The sequence below is a fragment of the Neophocaena asiaeorientalis genome, unplaced genomic scaffold, assembly GCF_003031525.2.
Source record: "Neophocaena asiaeorientalis asiaeorientalis breed wild unplaced genomic scaffold, Neophocaena_asiaeorientalis_V1.1 scaffold946, whole genome shotgun sequence".
Taxonomy (NCBI): domain Eukaryota; kingdom Metazoa; phylum Chordata; class Mammalia; order Artiodactyla; family Phocoenidae; genus Neophocaena; species Neophocaena asiaeorientalis.
The window spans coordinates 2091355-2109607 of NW_020175049.1; the positions used below are offsets into that span (position 1 = coordinate 2091355).

Consider the following 18253-nt stretch of genomic DNA (forward strand, 5'->3'; position numbering starts at 1 on the left):
TTGTCTCTTCAAAGGCTTAAATCTCTTTTGCATCCGGAGTGCTCACTCAGCACGGGGGACACACTAGGCTCTCAAAGCTAGGGTGAAAGCCAAAATACGCACATTAACCCGATGCAAGGATTCCTAGGTCGATTAGCAGTCCTGCACCCAGTGCTAAACGAAGACACTTGGGGATCAGCACTTGTAAGTTCGGGAGAAGAAAGATCTTTGGAAGGACCCAAGGCAGACCTGGGCTACACTCAACTGGATGTTCAACAGTAACTGGGGAGATGATGAGGAAGCAGAAGGCCTTAAAGTTCACCAGTTTCGGAAATCTGCCGGGTCTGGCTCCACCATCGGTAACTTTTTTTTCAGCTGGCCCTGGTACAATATTTTATTTATATGCGTGCCTGCCTTTCCACCAGCCAGCACCTTCCAGCAGTTTACCAGTCCTCACTCCGCACCCATTGGGTGGTTCAGGCCGTACACATCACCCTCACCGTTTATCCAGGTATTATTGTATTAGATATTTTAAAATCATCAGCTCGTTTAATCCTCTCAACAACCTGTGAGATATTTTTGTTTATTTTTCTCGTGAGGAAACTGACGTCCGGGGTGCTGAAAGCACCTTGTTCCGTACCACTGCGTGCCCCTTTCCACTGCGCCGGGGCTGACCCCGCTCTCTGAGTGGAAGAGGTCCCGGCACTCCACGCTCTCGGGCTCCAAGGACCCCTAAAGCAGAGTGGTCAAAAAATGTATTGCATTCTTTATCTGCACAGTGAAAAAGTTGTTTCGGGGTAAAAGTTGTTGAGAAGGAAACCAAGATGGGGAGCTAAGGGGAAGAGAAGAAACAGGAGGGGGGCGGGGAGGAGTGGGAGAAGGACCCGAGAGAGGGCTGGAGTCCAAGGGAGCTGAGGCCGGGGCGGGGCGGGGCGGGGCGCGGGGGAGGGCCGGACGCTCAACGGGGAGCCCGCACGCGCCTCCAGTCGCTGACAGCGGCGGCGGCACCTGGACCGCAGGGCGAGCGAGCCGGGGAGAGCCGCCAGCACCCCGCCGGGGGAGTGGAGGCTCGCAGCGCCCAGTCCGGAGGAAGGTAACGCGCCGCACCGCGCTCGGGGTTGCGGGGTTTGCTCCAACCGGCCGGGGTCTGCGGCCAAGAGGACGAGGGAGGCGGCGAAATGCTGTCAGCGCGCCCGGCTCTAGCCTCGACTAGTCTGCCCACTCGCTGTGTTACCTCGGGCAACTTTCTTTCCCTCTCTGGGTCTGTGTTTCCTCCTCCGTTAAATGAGGGAGTTGGTGTTGAATGATGCTTTTCTGGTCTTCTGAGTTCTAAAACGTGAACTTCGTTTTGACACCCGGCAAGCGCCCTTTCTCAATTTCGCACTCACGAAAGAGCCGGCTCCGCTGCCCAGGGGGCGGTCTCCAGGAAGCCGAGGTGCTTGGGTAGGCGGCGGTTCCGTGGGCTGTCGCGTTTCCTGGGGCTTTCGAGGACTGAGCCTGGACTTGGGACTGGCTGCTGGGTGGCCCTGACTACAGAGTAACCGTCCCTAGATTGCTCAGGTGGAGTAAGGTAGGGCGTTAGGACCTATCTGCAGGCGGGGGGTTGGGAAGGGGGAGTTGGGTGCCGATGATTTCTACCTGGAAAATAAGCAGATTTGTTTTGGAGTTCTCCTCCTACACCCAGACCTTGTCCCGTGGTGAGTTATAAATTACAGGAATGAGATTTATTATCTTTCAAAGTAGAAAACCAACTGCTTCAGCAGCTAGGACATAGGGCTCTCCCAGTATGTAGGAAGTGGGCCTCTCTCTCTGCAGCCATCCTCCTCCCTCTTCCTTTTCCTCCCTCCTCCCTTTATAAATCCCCTTTGACTTTGAGGGGCTCCACTTCCTGCCTGAATGAAAAGTCCTCATTTTCGTGGAGTGCTGGTTTGTGACCAGCAGCCTCCAGGGCTTTGGGTTCTGGGTTGAGATGGAAGCCTAGATAAGAACAGACTATGAATCATACTGTCAGTCTCTACCATGCAAGGATGTGCAGAGGAAGCCCCATGGGGTTTCAGACAGACAGACAGACAGACAGACAGAAAGACAACACTGGAAGGTGGGATGGATTCCAACTGCTGTTCAGCTTCCCGTCCCCTTCTTGGCAGCCATTCTCAGCTAGGCAGCCAACTGTCGGAGGAGGGTGCTTGAAAGGAGCAGAGGACTTTGGTGGGTTCTATGGAAGGTCTCCAGCAATTCTCTCCCTTCTCTTTCCCTCAGCCTTTAGTGTGGGATCCAGGTGAAAGTAGACTCCAGGGTCCATCAAGAGCAGCGGAGGAGGGGGGCAGGGCAGTGGCAATATTGACTTTTTTGGGGGGCACTTATGGGCCAGACACTCTTCTTTGCATGTAACACGTCCTTAGTTCTCACAAAGCCACGTGAGGGCTGGTATCCTGATATTTACCCCATTTTACAAATGAGAAACTGAGGCTCAGAAAGATGGCTTCCCTTAGTCACATAGCTAGTAAGTGGCAGAGCTGGGATTCAAATCCAATCTCTCTGACTCTAAAACCTGTGTTCTTTTCCCTTTTTTGGTGCTCCTTGAGTAAGGGCAAGTTGGAATAGTGACAGCAAAAATGATTGTTATTGAGTTCTCACGAGGTGACAGACTCCATTCAAAGCACTCTAGAGGTGTTATGTCATTTATGGTGCAGGCGTTTCAGTCATTCCGGTGGGCATCAGTGATGCCTTAGCCTCTCTCAAGCAGCAGTCCCGTTCCAGAACGCCTGCCTGATCCCACCCAGCTGCTGGTGAGTGGGTTGGGTGAGGGCCCTCTTTGCTTTATCCTAGAGGTGGTTTGAGGTCTCATGAAAGATTGATTGTCCACAGCTGATCCGTTAGACCTGACCGTTGGCTTGTGAATGATCCCACTGTCCCCTAAGAGGCCTTTCTCAGGCTTCGCTCAATAAACATTTGTGGAATGAATGAATTAGCACCTTGTGCAGAGTGGTCTGCTGTCCTGAAGAAATGTGAGGCGGCCCCTGGGGCAGCCCGGGCCCTCACCATCCTCAGAACCCAGGATGCCAGGCCAGAGAGTTCTCCCCCTCGGGCAAGGAAGGTAGGGTGAACTGTGCCCCTGTGGGCTTAACAGATTTCCCCGATAATGTGTTGGCTGCCACCTGTTTCATAAAGGAGTTTTTAAAGATAGTAGATGAAGACAAATTTGACTTTTGAAAAAAGTTAAAAGGAAAAGTGACTTAGTTTTAATCAGGTTTCTGCTCTCTCAAAAAGCGGGGGAAATAAGATGGTACTATTTGCCTTAGGGCTTCCCAAACTTCTCCATTGGAAGAGTCTCTAATAGCAAAAGAAGCCTGACAAGTGCTCCTGGGGGTTGGGTTATAGTTCAGATTGGCCCCAGCGAGCATGGAAATTGTTTTAAGGATTTATGCAGGTTTTTTCATTTGATTCCATATGTCTGTCAAATTTAGTTTTTCTGATAAATATTTATATATCGTTTTCTTCCCCAAAATATTTGTGTAAAATTGGTGTCCTGGCATATTGCTTTATATTTTTGCGGGGCTGAGAGTACCCAAATGGAGAAACAGGGCAAAGGTTCTGGTCTGGGAGCTTTAAGTATTGTTTGCATTTTCTAGTCACTTGGTTCATAGTGATAGAGCTTCCCAGCCTCCTGTGGTGATAACCTCTTTTCCCATTTTTCAGAGTGAAGAACATATTTAAAAAATAAAAACAATCATTGTTTTCCCTCCCCCCAGACTTAAGATATAAATGACATTGCATAAGTCTAGGGTGTACACGTGATGATTTCATACGTGTATATATCACTACTATTTTTCTTGTAGTGAGGACGTTTAAGATTTAGTCTCTTAGCAACTTTCAAGTATGTAATACATACTATAGTCACCATGCTGTATATTAGATCCTAAGAATTTATTCATCTTATAACTGGAAATCTGTATGCTTTGACCAAGATCTCCCTATTTCCCCCACTCCCCAGCCTTTGGCAATCATCGTTTTACTCTCTGTTTCTATTTTAGCTTTTGAAAGATTCCACGTGTAAGTGATATCATTATTGTTCGTTTTCTTATTACCAAAACTATACCTATTTGTTGTAGAAAAAGATAAAATACAGATTAGCATTAATAATAATACATCTGTACTCAGAAACAACTAATGCAAAACTTGGGATACAGCCTTCCAAATCTTGTCTCTGTATCTGTACATTAAAAAGAAAAAGAACAAATGAATATAACCCTTACTTTTGATTGTATTATTGTCAGGGCTAAGAGCCATCTCAGGTTGCTTTTGAAAGAATGTTGAGAGTAAATCATGAATAATTAAAGACATCATAAAGGTTAATCCTGTTTGTGAACCCCAGAGTTCACGCCCTATAGTTCCCCTGTGTCATTTAGTTTCCAGCAGAAAGAAGTGCCCGCAGTGGGGCTGCTACTGAAGTTACGGGGTCAAGTTGTGCTCCTTGTTAAAGTGACTCAAGTATCTTAAATGTCTCAGATGTAACAAAAAGGTAGCTCTTCAGTGTTGTTGATGTGCAAAACGTGAGCAGAAAGTTCTAAAGCTAAATAGCACAGTGAGGAAGAGAGGGCCTTAGATAAGGTCCTTGCTCCAACATTGCATCTTAGTACCTGTGTGACTTTGGGTAGCTTCTGTGAACCAGTTTTCCCTTCCGTAAATTGCAAATAATGACACCTACTTGATTTTTCTCCACCGAAGTCACTAGGAGGACCAAGTGGCAGGTGTTATTGTTTGTTACTTGAATCGCATGTCAGTGTGTATGCAATTAAAAAAAAAATTAAAGGTAGAATAAAACAGAAACATTGTCGGTCTTTATAAAAATGCTGAAATCTAACTCCTGGGCCTAACGTTAGCAGATGCTCGTTGGATCCCTACTCTGTTTTCTTCAAAGAATATAGGATTCCTACGTGGCTGGCGTCTCACTGATCTTCATCACAATCCTGAAGCGAAGAAAAGGACAGAAAATAGTCCCATTTCACAGAATAAAAAGGCTTGCCATTCAAGGGAGCTGTTCCTTTGCACAGGGAGTCCCAGAGCTCCTGAGGGCTGTCTCTAGCTGCCTAAATCAAGGCAGAAGCATGCTGGGAGGAAGCAGTGAGAGCAGCTGGAAAGGTGATGATGTACCCCTGGCGGCACTCACCCAGCTCGGAGCAGCTCTGCGGAGAGGAATGGGCCCTGTATTGGGAGGCAGGTGGCTTGGCTTCTACTCCTATCTCACAGATAGGCTGTGAGCTCTGGGTTTAGTCATGTCCTCTCCCGGAGCCTTGTTTTGTTTTTTTTTTTTAATCTATAGAGGGAGTTGGACCAGATGAAGTTCTTTCCAGTCTTAAAAATCTATGATTCTGGGTTATTTTTCATTCACATTTGCCCACATAAAAGTTTGGTAGAGCATCTAAATGAATCAGGTGTCAGAAAATGTTCCCACTTCCTGTTGCTTTCAGTGTGCCCTCATCATTTTCTAAGGGTCTCCCCAGCTGACTGCCCTCATGACTGCCCTCATGCAGAACACATGATCCATAGATCATTGAGAGGAGAGTTGTTTCTGTTCATCTGTTTGTTACTGTTAATCTAGAACATCCTCAGATTGTAGGAGGGAGAACTGCTTTGAGGCAACTTTTGGGAAGGTAGGTTGACGGAAGCATAATGAAAGCAGGTTATTTATGTTAATAAGGCTGTGTGTGTCACAAAGTACTCACTTCTGAAATCACTAACTACAGTACTTTAGTGCCCACTGGGTATTGGTCCTGTGCTGGGACCCTTGCAGAACGTGAGAGAGCACACTCTAGAGTGGTTTAGAACCATAGGCTAGGACGAGGGAGAGAGAGAGGAGACCAGAGAGAGGAGAGAGCGCCAGGTGTGGCTGGAACACCTTGGAGATGAAAAGCCCAATTTGGGAAAAGATTGAGGCTCTAAGGGCTTGGAATCTCTGGTTTAATTCTGCATCCAATTGCCTGGCACTCAATGGGAACTTAGTATTTTCAATGAATTAATAAATGAACAAATGGAAGAATGAATGAATCACTCTTCTGAAATGAAGTCTATGCTGAAATGTGGTGTAATGATCCTCAGGTGGTTGCAGTGACTTTACATATGTGAAGTACTTAACCACTTACAAAAACATGTTGCTATGCATTATCCCTCAAAATGATGATAGAGATTAAAGAAAGCCAAAATAAAAGCATTTCCTAATGTCATACTTTCTAGATATTTTGCAGCAACTAGTAGAACAGATTTGGTTTGCTATTTATAGATAAGTCTTCTTTCTATAAATGCATCAAGAAATATTTGAGAGGGGGGTATAAGACCTAGTAAACAATTCCACAAATTTGCATTGTGAGTTAGAGGGAGAAAGAAAGGCATTGCTTAACTTCTGAGTGAATAGACCTTCTTTTTTCCCTTGTAGAGCATTGTTTTACTGTAACTCCTGGTGTAACTGACACCATCAGCTTCTGATTAGACAGATGTGTTTTGTGCTGCCATTACTCACGGCCACAGGCGCCTGGTCTCTCCTGCCACTGGCTGAGTCAGTTGATTAAAACACAGGGCTCTGAGGCTGAGGGCATGGGCTGGATCCCAGGCCAAGCCAAGGCGCCCTGTCAGATCCATGCCTCAACCACTCTGCCCCCTCTGCCAGCCATCTGCGCTAGGAGGAAGACTGAACTCTGGCATGTTAGATTCTTTAGGTCAGAATCTTCACCACTGCTGGTTTTAGACTAATCATTTGAGTTTTAGAAATAAAGGGTCTGGCTCACAGACTTAGAAAATGAACTTATGGTTACCAGGGGCGAATGGTGAGGGGGACAGATAGACTGGGAGTTTGGGACTGACATGCACACACTACTGTGTGTATATATATATATACACATATATATTTTTACATTTTATTTTATTTTATTTATTTTTTTGCATTACATGGGCCTTTCACTGTTGTGGCCTCTCCCGTTGCGGAGCACAGGCTCCGGACGGGCAGGCTCCGGACGGCCAGGCTCAGCAGCCATGGCTCACGGGCCCAGCCGCTCCATGGCACATGGGATCTTCCCGGACCGGGGCACGAACCCGTGTTCCCTGCATCGGCAGGTGGACTCTCAACCACTGCGCCACCAGGGAAGCCCAACATGCACACACTGCTATATTTAAAATGGCTAACCAACAAGGACCTACTGTAGAGCACAGGGAACTCTGCTCAATATTCTGTAATAACCTAAATGGGAAAAGAATTTGAAAAAGAATTTGAAAAAAAAGAAATAAAGGGTCTGGGTTTTCAGTTTAATGCTTTAATTCTTTATAGAATGGATTCTAGGGTTGTTTTAGGTCTGCCATCTTGGGACATGTTGAAGGGTGCATCCTGAGACCTTGGTTGTCCCCCACGTCTGCAACTATCACCATAGCATATCACTTCCTCAATGTGTCTGTAAAATGGGAAAGATCAGACCTGCCTCACAGTTTGTTCAGAGGATTAAATGAGGGCGTATATTTAATGGTCATATATTTAACGTGGGGGGCTGATGCCCAAAGGTGAAACCAGGCTAAAAACTTGTCCCTTATCTTGAAGGCAGCAAGGAACTAATGGAAGTGTCTCAATATCGTGTGTGAAATAACTAGACTTGAGGACAGTAACACTGTCCAAAGTATGGAAGGTGGATTTGAGGTTGATCAAAGGCACGCTTGTTTGGACTTGTGGGAACAGATAAGATATTTTAAAGCTTTTGGTAAAAGGTACCTGTAGGAGCAGAGATGGTGCTACTGTTTTTTTTTTTTAATTTTTTTTTTTTAATTTATTGACTGCGTTGGGTCTTCGTTGCAGCACGCGGGCTTCTCGTCGCGGTGGCCTCTCCCGTTGCAGAGCATGGGCTCTAGGTGCGCAGGCTCAGTAGTTGTGGCGCACGGGCTTAGTCACTCCACGGCATGTGGGATCCTCCCGGACCAGGGCTCGAACCCGTGTCCCCTGCATCGGCAGGCAGACTCTCAACCACTGCGCCACCAGGGAAGTTCCCGGTGCTACTGTTTAATTCAAGACTTCTGGAGGAAGGTACACATGTGTTGGAAAATGGTGGCTCCATATACTAATTTATGGACTGGACCACATTGGGGATTAATTCCAAGATGATAACTATGCCTGCCTTGGAGTTAAGCATATTTACCACTTTTAATAAGGACCCAGGTGTCCTTCTGGCAAAAACGATTGAGGCTTGGACCCGGTAAGAATGTGTAAGGGCCGTATTTCCAGAATTGAAGTTCTGGGAATTGTTGAAACCCAGTACGTGCTGAATTTGGTTCATGCTTTGCAGAATTTCTCATGCTCAGCAGGCACTGCTGCGGTTAGCAGTCTCTGAGTTTCCTGGCGGGGGAGGAGCAGGGAGGCGTGGGCCACAAAACTCTCATCTGTGGGCAAATCGCAAGAAACTGAGTGGCCCTTTTCCGCAAGCCGTCAGCGTCAGACACAAGTACACACAAGTGTGTGTTTGTATGTTTCTGGGCCTGTGTTTCTGTTTTCCTGAGTGTTGTCGGCTTTATCCAGACCAACGGGAAAACCTGACATATACCCGGAGTTCCTCAGGGAAGAGCCCCTGGGGTGATCAGCCTCCGTTGCTAGAGTTGCCTAAATGTGGAGAGGATCACCCGCTTCCCACATGAACTGGGTGGTGGCCCGAGCCAAGGGTGTGGAGGAGATGTGGCTCCACCTGTCAGAAGCTTCCGGGAACAGATGTTCGTGGAGTGGAGCACAGGTGTTTGCTTGGTGTGTGAGGAACTGCGGATGCAGTGGACGTGTTCCCTTTTTCCTTTCTCTGATAACCTTTCCCCAAGATCACTCTGAGTCATCGGGAACTGAAAGCTAGTCTTAGGCTGACAGGTGGAACACAGGTTGCAAGATGTACCCTTTAACTTCATGGAGGCACCTCACCTTGGGCTTTTGGACGTGAGACCTTTGAACCTGTCTTCCTCACGCGCCAAGCCCCAGGTCCTTCTCAGTGGGTTAATCAAGCGGAAGAGGAATCCTTTGATAGATTCGGGTTTGCTCTCTCTCCTTTGAGACCACAGGCACCAAGACAGATGAGCTGTGGGTGGGAATGGTCAGCTCTTTGAAGGGTGTGTTTGTGTGCTTCACTCCCTATAGGTACAATGACCACGTGTTTAAGTTTAGTCTGATATTTGAGTATAGTATGACTGGTTGATCTTTGGTGAAATTTTGTCGCTACTCTTTTTAAACTATTATTAAACAGCGAACGTTTGTTGATAAAGGGGCAGCATGCTCTAGGGGGAAGAATATCAGACTTAGAGACAAGAGTTAGTTCATTCAATAAATACTCAGTGTTTTCTGTGTGCCAGAAATTGTTTTAGGCTCGGAGTCCAGTGGGGAAAGCAGATGTCTATAGTTACACATGGTGTGATGTTAATAGTCAGATGTGAGCATAGAAGGAGGTGGGGTGGTGAGAGGGAAGAGGAAGCAAGTGCCAAGGGCTTCCTGGAAGAGGTGACACTTGAGAGGAGACTTGAGGGATGAATAGGGATCAGAAAGTTAAGAGGGGCAAGAAATAGTGTGGCGGGCACAGTTTCACATTCAAGGCAAGGTTGGCAGGAACTGAGGCCAGGGAGGTAGCGGGTGGGCTGAACATGGAGAGCTTTGTAAATCTCATTAAGGAGACTGGACTTTATAAACCCCTAACTTGTATTCTGCACTGTGTGAAAATTGAGCAAGTATTTCCTCTCTGAGCCTCAGTTTCCTTATTAGTAATATGGAGATGATAATGATTGCCAGGCTTTATCTCATGACATTATAGTGAGACTTAAGATAATAATAGTGGCCAACAATTACTGAACACTCACTATGTGCCAGACAGACTTTGCATTAAGCTCTTCACATGAATTAACTCATTGAATCCTCACCACAACTTTATGAGATAAGGTACTATTATTGAGCCCATTTTATAGATGGGAAATCAGAGGCATAGAAGTTAAGTAACTTGTCTCAGATCAGAAAGCTAATACATGGTGGAGTCGGGATCTGAACCGAGGCACTCTGGCCACAGAGCACTTCTCAGTAGTGTGTGTGTGTGTGTGTGTGTGTGTGCACGTGTGTGTGCATGCTTATGTTTATAGTGCTATCTCTCTGTCAAGCTTAAGAGCCTAGTTATGTTTGCTTGAGGCAGAAGAAGTGCATAGCTCTTGACTTGCCGTGTGTAGTGTTTGGCTTCTCCTCTGCTACAGCTGAGCCTCTAAGCTGACTTCCTCCACATTTGCCATTCAAGTCGCCACCTCCTTCCTGAGCACTGGTTCCTCATCTCCATTGGAGTTCTAGACACAGCCACTGAATTTTCTGCCCTGCTGTTAGTTTTCACCTTTAACCTGGCTGCCCTTCCAGGTACTTCTGGTTGAATGCACTAATCCTGCAATTGACTTAAGTAAGAACTTTGAGTCTTGTTTGATTCCTGCATCTCCTGAGGAGCATTGTTACTGCTTCCTTCTCAATGTTGTTCCCAGATGACATTTATATTTCACCTCTTTGCACCTTCTAGCTCTCTGCGCCTTTTGTGACATCTATGGCAAAAGCCCTGGTCCTTTTGATTATAGTGACTCCTCTCATTCATGCTAAAGTAACGTGTTTAGAAAAGTAAAAAAACTCACAGACTCCCCCATTACCCACTGCATAAAACACAATCTCCTTAGTTTGACATTTGAGACCTGTGTTTTAGGTTCATATCTTCCACTATCCCCTTCTATGAACTCAGTCTTCCATTCAAACCGTATTCCCCTTTCCCTATAGCAGCCTCTGTGCATTGTTTACATAGCTTCCTGTCTGTGCCTGGAACGATACTTTTTTTTTTTTTTTTTAAGATGTTGGGGGTAGGAGTTTACTTATTTATTTATTTATTTTTGCTGTGTTGGGTCTTCGTTTCTGTGCGAGGGCTTTCTCTAGTTGTGGCAAGCGGGGGCCGCTCTTCATCGCGGTGCGCGGGCCTCTCACTGTCGCGGCCTCTCTTGTTGCGGAGCACAGGCTCCAGACGCGCAGGCTCAGTAGTTGTGGCCCGCAGGCCTAGTTGCTCCACGGCATGTGGGATCCTCCCAGACCAGGGCTCGAACCCGTGTCCCCTGTATTAGCAGGCAGATTCTCAACCACTGCGCCACCAGGGAAGCCCTGGAACGATACTTTTATTCCCCTTCTTGAGCTCTTCCCTGCCCTGCCACTTACTCTCAAAATCTTACGTGTTCTTAAAACTGCAGCTCTGTGGTAATTCTTACCAAAACCTTCCTGGTTCATCACAGCAGGAAGTTTCCTCTCCCTTCTCTAACTGGTTTAGTGTTTGGCTTATACCTCTTTTATGGTCGTCATCGCATACCACCTTGTGTTAATGCTCTTTGTGTACTCATCTTATCGTCTCTATTGGTCTGAAATTTCTTAGAGGGCAGGCACTTACTGTTATTTCCTTATTGTCTGGAGCCCAGCAGGCTGACACAGTACAAATGTGCTGAATGAATATATTTTGAAGCACTGAGTTATATTCACTATCTTTTTTTTTATATAAGAATTTCAACATGTCAATTCGCTATAAGAATTTAGTGGTCATAGGGCAGTTATTAATTAGATATTTGGGTTTTTGTTTTGTGTGTGCGGGAAGGGATTAATATAGTGAGCCTGAGCCTGTTTGTCCTTAGAAATGCCTGCTTGCAAGGTTGGTCCTTGACTGGTATCTGAACTTGGATTGCAGAAGGGTTCCCACCACTCTAAGTGATACCAGTAGCTCACTGTATCTAAACTGTGCAAACAATGCAGTTTATGTTCAGCACCTGCTTTCCTTCGGGGAGTCTGGAATTTGGGTACATGCCAGGCAGGGGGTATCTACATGACCAGTCCCCAGTAAAAACCCCTGGACGCTGACTCTCTAATGAGCTTCCATGGTTGTTAACATTTCACACATGTTGTCACAACTTGTGTGTATGACTCAGCTGAGATAGGCCTCTTCGAAGCCCATGCCTGGTTTTCCCCAGACTTCACCCCATCTACCTCTTTCCCTTGCTGATTTTGCTTTGTATTCATCGCTGTAATAAATCACGGCTGTATGATTGTATGCTGTCCTATGAGTCCTCCCACTGAACCATCAGAAATCTGGGGCTGGTCTTGGGGATCCACTCAACACACCATGAAATGCCACAAATGCAGACCCAATCCTTTTGTTTTCTTTTTTCTTTTAGCTAAGACTTCAGAGTTATTAAAGTTTTGGAGAGGTTATTGGTCCTCACATAAGAGAAGAACCCAGTTCTTAAGACTGTATGCATATGGGCATGTGAATGAACATAATGCTCTGTGAGATAAAGCTGAAGGCTTCTTGACTGCTGTCTGTAAAATTTGGGTGAGAAAGAGCTATTGGAGGAGGCTTGGTTGGATTTTTCATAACATCTCAAGTACTGTCAGAGTCCTAAAAATATTAGTTATCAGAACTAGGCTCTTAGAAAAACTAGGGGCAGTATTAGCCTGGGATCCACCCGTTCTTATTATTCCTCTGAATCAGGAGTTGAGTTCCTTGGGACATTTTTCCTGCCTGAAAATAAGGGGTGGGCAGGAGGGCATCCATAATGTTGAGATTCTATTGTGTCGGACATCAGCTAGGTATTTAACATGAATCATTTCCTTTAGTCCTCACAGAGGTCCTCAAAGGTAGGAATTTTAAGCTGTACAAATATAGTTAAGGAAAATGAAACTTAGAAGTGAAATACTTGTCAAGAGTCGCATAGCTAGTGAGTGCTAACCCTGGAATTCAAGCCTAGGTCCAAACTCCCAAGTCAGTGCTTTTTTTTTTTTTTTCCCCATTGTGCTGCCTGAACACAATGGTGTGACTTCATAAAATAATTAATAATCAATCACTATATCAGCTCTTTTACAAGTGGCTAAGCCTTACCTGGGCCTCAGTAAATGTTAAGTTTTGAGAAGTTTTATCTTCTGGTGCCTAGCTGGAAGGTTTAGAGAAGGAGGAAGTTTCCCTGGCAATGGTGGCTCCTGTGCATGCCTTAGGCTTGTGTATTGCCTTTCCAGGGTCCTGGCTCTATTCACAGGGCCCAGGAGTGTGCTGCAGTCCATGAGTGGGTGGAGGCAGGAGTGGCCTGCTCTGTCATTTTGTCAGTTTCAGAGCAAGTGTGTCTGAAATCTTTCTTCCTGATAATCTTGGATAAAAGCTTGTCTGGGAACAATCTGCTTTATGAAATTTGAAAGTAAATGGAGAGTTGTGTTTTTTTTTAGAGAACAGAGCTATAAGGAGGAAAATAGAAATAGGTGATTTGGGGTGCCCTCTTCTATTCTTATTAGTTTCATCCTAGGAAATGCTTTTATACCACATTGCTTTTAGATGATAAGCATATTTCAGTAAGGAAACAAGGCCTTGGGCTCCACAGAGTACAGTGGGAAGTGCTGGGTGTGAGCAAATAAATTTAGCATCCGGTCCAGGGCCCAGCACAGACTAGGTACACAATGAACATTTGTTGAATAAATGCAACTGGGGGTAAGTGTCTTACCTCTTTTGCTGCCCAAAGGACAGAGTAACTTGGGCCCCAGTTCCCATTAGTGTGCTCCTGCTGAGGAAGGGAAGATTCACTTTTTTTAGATGAGATGTTGAACCTGGGGCCAGGCCATCATCATTTCAGAGAATGAAATGCAAATGGTTTCTCCTTGGTGGGATGAGATTTTATTTGTGATGCTGAGAATAGATGTAGTGGTGGAGGTCGTAATAATAAGAGCTAGTACTTAGGTAGTGTTTATTATGCGAGACTAAATGCTTTACACATACAAACCCATCTCATCCTCACATCATACCTTTAAGTAGATATTTTACCAATGAGGAAGCTGAAATGCAGAGAGACTATAAGTAACTTGCCCAAGGTCACATATAAGTGGTAATTCTGAAATGTACATGTGGATACCAAAGAGCAGCCACTTAACTGCTCTTCAGTGATATTATAAAGGAATAGGAACCTAGGCATTTTCCCCCAATTTTTTTTTTTATTGTGGTAAAATACACATAAAAGTTATCATCCTAACCTTTCCTAAGTGTTCAGTGGCATCAAACAGATTCACAATGTTGTGCGGCCATCACCATCATCCATCTCGTAACTCTTTTCATCTTATAAAACGGAAATTCTATACCCATTGAACAGTAATTCCCCATTTCAACCTACTCCTACCCCCCGGCAACTACCATTCTACTTTCTGCTTCTGTGATTTGATTACTCTAAGTACCTCATGTGAGTGGCATCATACAGTATTTCTCTTTTGGGGACTGGCTTATTTCACTTAGCATAATGTCCTCAAAGATCTCCCAGATTGTAGCATATGTCAAGATTTCCTTCCTTTTTAAAGGCCAGTAATATTCCATTATATGTATATACCACATTTTGTTTATCCATTCATCTGTCAATGGATACTTGTGTTGCTTCCACTTTTTAGCTGTTGTGAAAAATGCTGCTGTGAACATGGGTGTATAAATATCTCTTCAAGTCCTTGCTTTCAGTTCTTTTGGGTATGTACCCAGAAGTGGAATTGCTGGATCATATGATAATTCTACTTTCAATTTTTTGAGGAACTGCCGTACTGTTTTCCACAGAGGCTGTACCACTTTGCACTCCCATCAACTCTGCACAAGGGTTCTAATTTCTCCACATCCTTGCCAACACTTGCTATTTTCTGTTTTTTTTTTTCTTTCATAGTAGCCACATCTTAATGGACGTGAGATGGTATCTCATCGCAGTTTTGATTTGCATTTCCCTAGTGATTAGTGATGTCAGGTATCTTTTCATGTGCTTATTGGACATTTGTATATCTTCTTTGGAGAAACATCAAGTCTTTTGCCCATTTTTAATTGGGTGGATTTTTGGTTGAGTTTTCTGTAACTTTTAGATATTAATTCTTTATCAGGTATATGTGATTTTCAATTTTTTTCATTCTGTGAGGTGCCTTTTTACTTTAAAATTTTCATGAATTCCAATTTATTTTTTTCTTTTGCTGCCTGTGCCTTTGGTGTCATAGTCGAGAAGTCACTGCCAAATCCAATGTCGTGAAGCTTTTGCCCTATGTTTTCTTCTAAGAATTGTATGTTTTAGGTCTTATATTTAGGTCTTTGATCCATTTTAAGTTGATTTTTGTATATGGTGTTAGGTAAAGGGCCAACTTCATTATTTTACATGTGGATATCCAGTTTTATCAGCATTATTTATTGAAAAGACTGTCCTTTTTCCATTGAGTGGTCTTGGCACCCTTGTCAAAAATCATTTGAGGCAACCTAGGCATTTTGAAAGGCCATCTAGTTCTTGCTATTTCTTTGCTTTATTTGTTAAAAGAATAGTACGGGTGAAAGGCTTCTCTTTCCATGAATTCCTGGAGCAATTTCTGGAAATTCTGCTTTTCTTTTAGGTCTAGATAAACCTTAAACAATATTTTAAATTTTTATCAGAAAGAAATGAAAGTTCATGTTTTAGTCTTTTCATACTTTTCCCCCTAACATAATGTTGTTTTTTTCTTCCCTCAAATACCAGGCAAATAGTAGAAATCAAGTTCAAACAAGCGGGAAAGACTTTATAAACTCAAGTTCCCCCACTGGGAGACCAGTTCATGGAGAAACATGATGACCGGTTGGGAATTTGGATTCTTTTGAGTTTTGTGATATGAAAGTCTATTCTGTGACCTTGAGGAAATGGGAGATTTTATTGCTTGTTCTGTTGTCTTTTAGAGTTGAATGTGCATTTTTGAGTCATTGGAGCATGGGGGTTGAGGAACTGTGAGCTCTTTTCTCTAATGAGTTTCATAGCATCATTAATTAAAGATGGCAAAGCGTTAACTTCTCGTTTGGACATGCTTCCAGTTGTGCTGGACTTGTTTGTTAGACCACATAGTTAGTTTTAATTAAATATTTTGTGGTGTTCATATTTGCATTGAGGGAGCGTACTGACCAAAATAAAATGGAAATGCAATTGCTTGCCAGATTCCAGCCACAGATCCTCCAACCTTTTTTTGGTAATAGGATTTTTCATTTGTGCAGAACTAAATAATATGACAGCTGTGAGGCCTTAACCATGGAAATGCCTATTTATTTGCCTGTTGGAACAATTTCCATGACAGAATGTGTTGAGAGCATGCCCTTGATTTTTAAGGACAGGTTTATAAAAACATCAGTTATGAGATATATCAGCTTACATTTCATGGATGTTTTCAAAATTTGATGTGGCTGAAACTTTTCTCCATGTCTGTCTCTTGGAGAAAGTTTATAATTCAAAATCCTTGAAGAGAAAATAGAAAACTGCTCATCTCTAAAACATAGAATTTGATTAATAACAGTTCTCAAATTACTTTCTTCCTTATAGGTATTTGTATTATGTAAAGAAACTGGGCAGGTGGAGTAGCAGTTTATTAACAAACAATTAGCTTTTGTGATTACTTCTCTTGTGAAATCATTTTGATTCTTTGGTTTATTTATTTGGTTTCTAAAAGGTAGTTGTTTGAGGAGGAGGAAAACTCCTTCTGGAGACTTCAAGGTACTTAAAGTGCCACATTTCATAGGAGCCCCATGTGGCAATGGTTTGCATTAAATGGACTATTAAGCTACAGGTTAAGAGAGAAATGAGCAGCCCTGACTGAGAATAGAACACAGAAGGGCAAGGGACATGTGGCTGACAATGGCCTCCACTGCCCTGTCAGATAATCCTTTCTGATCTATCCCAGAAGGGTTTGAGGGAGCTCTGTTGGTAGAGCCCAGGGTCACCCCTAATTTGAAGAGGTTAGAGGCTGGGTTGGTGTCATTTTCCCTGGTGAGTTGTGTCTTTTTCAATGATTCAGAGTCCGATCTATAGAACAACGGGCTTTCGCTGAAGCAGACTATACCTCACATCGGACCTTGCTCATCTGGCTTCTTTTGACTCATACTGGGTACATACCCAAATTTAGCACATAATAATTATCTTTCCTATAGAATTCACCAGTTACATACTGTGTGTAGGTTCGATCTCAGCTAGACTGTCAGCATGTCAAGGTTATTCATCCCCTTCTCCCACAGCTTTTGTATTCCTGTAACAGCTGGTAGGATTCCCAGGGAATGAGGTTGAGAGTTATGGGTCTTTCTCAATTTCAAGAAACTGAGAAAGCAAACATCTATTTGCTGCATGTATTCCCTTATTTATGAGCTCAAAGTTTAGCTATATGACTCCACATGAGTTACTCCCAACATCTTGCTAACCACACGATTTAAGCCAGAAGAGAGGGATTGAAGTGAGCACACATGAGAGACTTCAAGTATGTATTTGAAGAGCTGTTGTAGGCGTGTTGGAAGACAGCTGTTTGCTGTGTCCACAGTGGACGTGCAAAAGGGAACAGATGGCAGATTAGATGGTAAAAACTTAGATGATAAAGGGCTGGTCCACCTTTAGGATAGGAAAGGAACTTAGAAGTTGTCTATCCCAGTCTTTATTCTACAGATGAGGAAACTGAGGCAAAGGCAGGTTGAATGATGAATCCAGGCTCACAAAGCTACTGAGTAGCACAGTCAGTGTTGAATTAATGTCTTGAGGCTTGCCGTTTTCCCATAATCCCAAAACAGGCTTGCTGTTTTCCCATAATCCTCTACTCCCAATCTTCAATCATTGCAAACGCTGTGACTAGATGTTCAAGTGCTCTACCCAGCAAAACTGAGGTCTCTTCTTTTTGGATTTTTTTTAAAGTTAAAAGGCTAGATGGCTGTCTTCCTGGTGGAGGGGGTGTGCAAGTAAAGACCAGAAAAAAAGAATATTTTCTGGAGGTCGCTGTGAGCCAGTATAAGTACTGAGAGTTCTTTTGGAAGATGCACATTTGTACACATGTACCATTTCGCTGCCACGCCATACTTTATCTCTTCACCCTGAAGTAGTTTCTAGGGCATTTGGTTTTCCCTTGTGCTGCGGAATGGTGATGGGGCAGGAGCTGCTAGCATCCTATGGCACCTGCCAGTTTCCCTAAATAGAAGGCAAGCAAGAATCCTCAAGCTGGGTTTTTACATCTAACAAGTGAGAGCCCAGGGATCAGAGGAAGCTGCTGGGAGGCTGTCCTTGAAATGCAGATGAACTTAGGATGAAAGGGAAAGCACAGTGTTTGGCATGTAGTTGTCACTTAAGAAATAATTATTGAACAAATGAATTATGGTGCTTCTCTTCCTTCCCTTGTAATTATAGAGCGGGAAGGGAACTTAAAGACAAATTCAGCTCAACCTTTTCATTTTATGGGATGAGACAAGTGAAG

The 18253-nt window shown here is 44.0% G+C and overlaps 1 protein-coding gene across 2 annotated transcripts in view; it reads left to right on the forward strand.

Annotated features, from left to right (window-relative positions):
• Window positions 1–940: 940 nt before the first annotated feature.
• Window positions 941–18253, forward strand: part of SYTL2 (synaptotagmin like 2) — a 101916-nt gene continuing 84603 nt past the window's right edge. For both annotated transcript variants that reach the window (XM_024763610.1, XM_024763612.1), the window contains exon 1: window positions 941–1072. The gene's annotated coding sequence lies outside the window, so the exon portion shown is untranslated. The remainder of the gene's footprint in view (window positions 1073–18253) is intronic.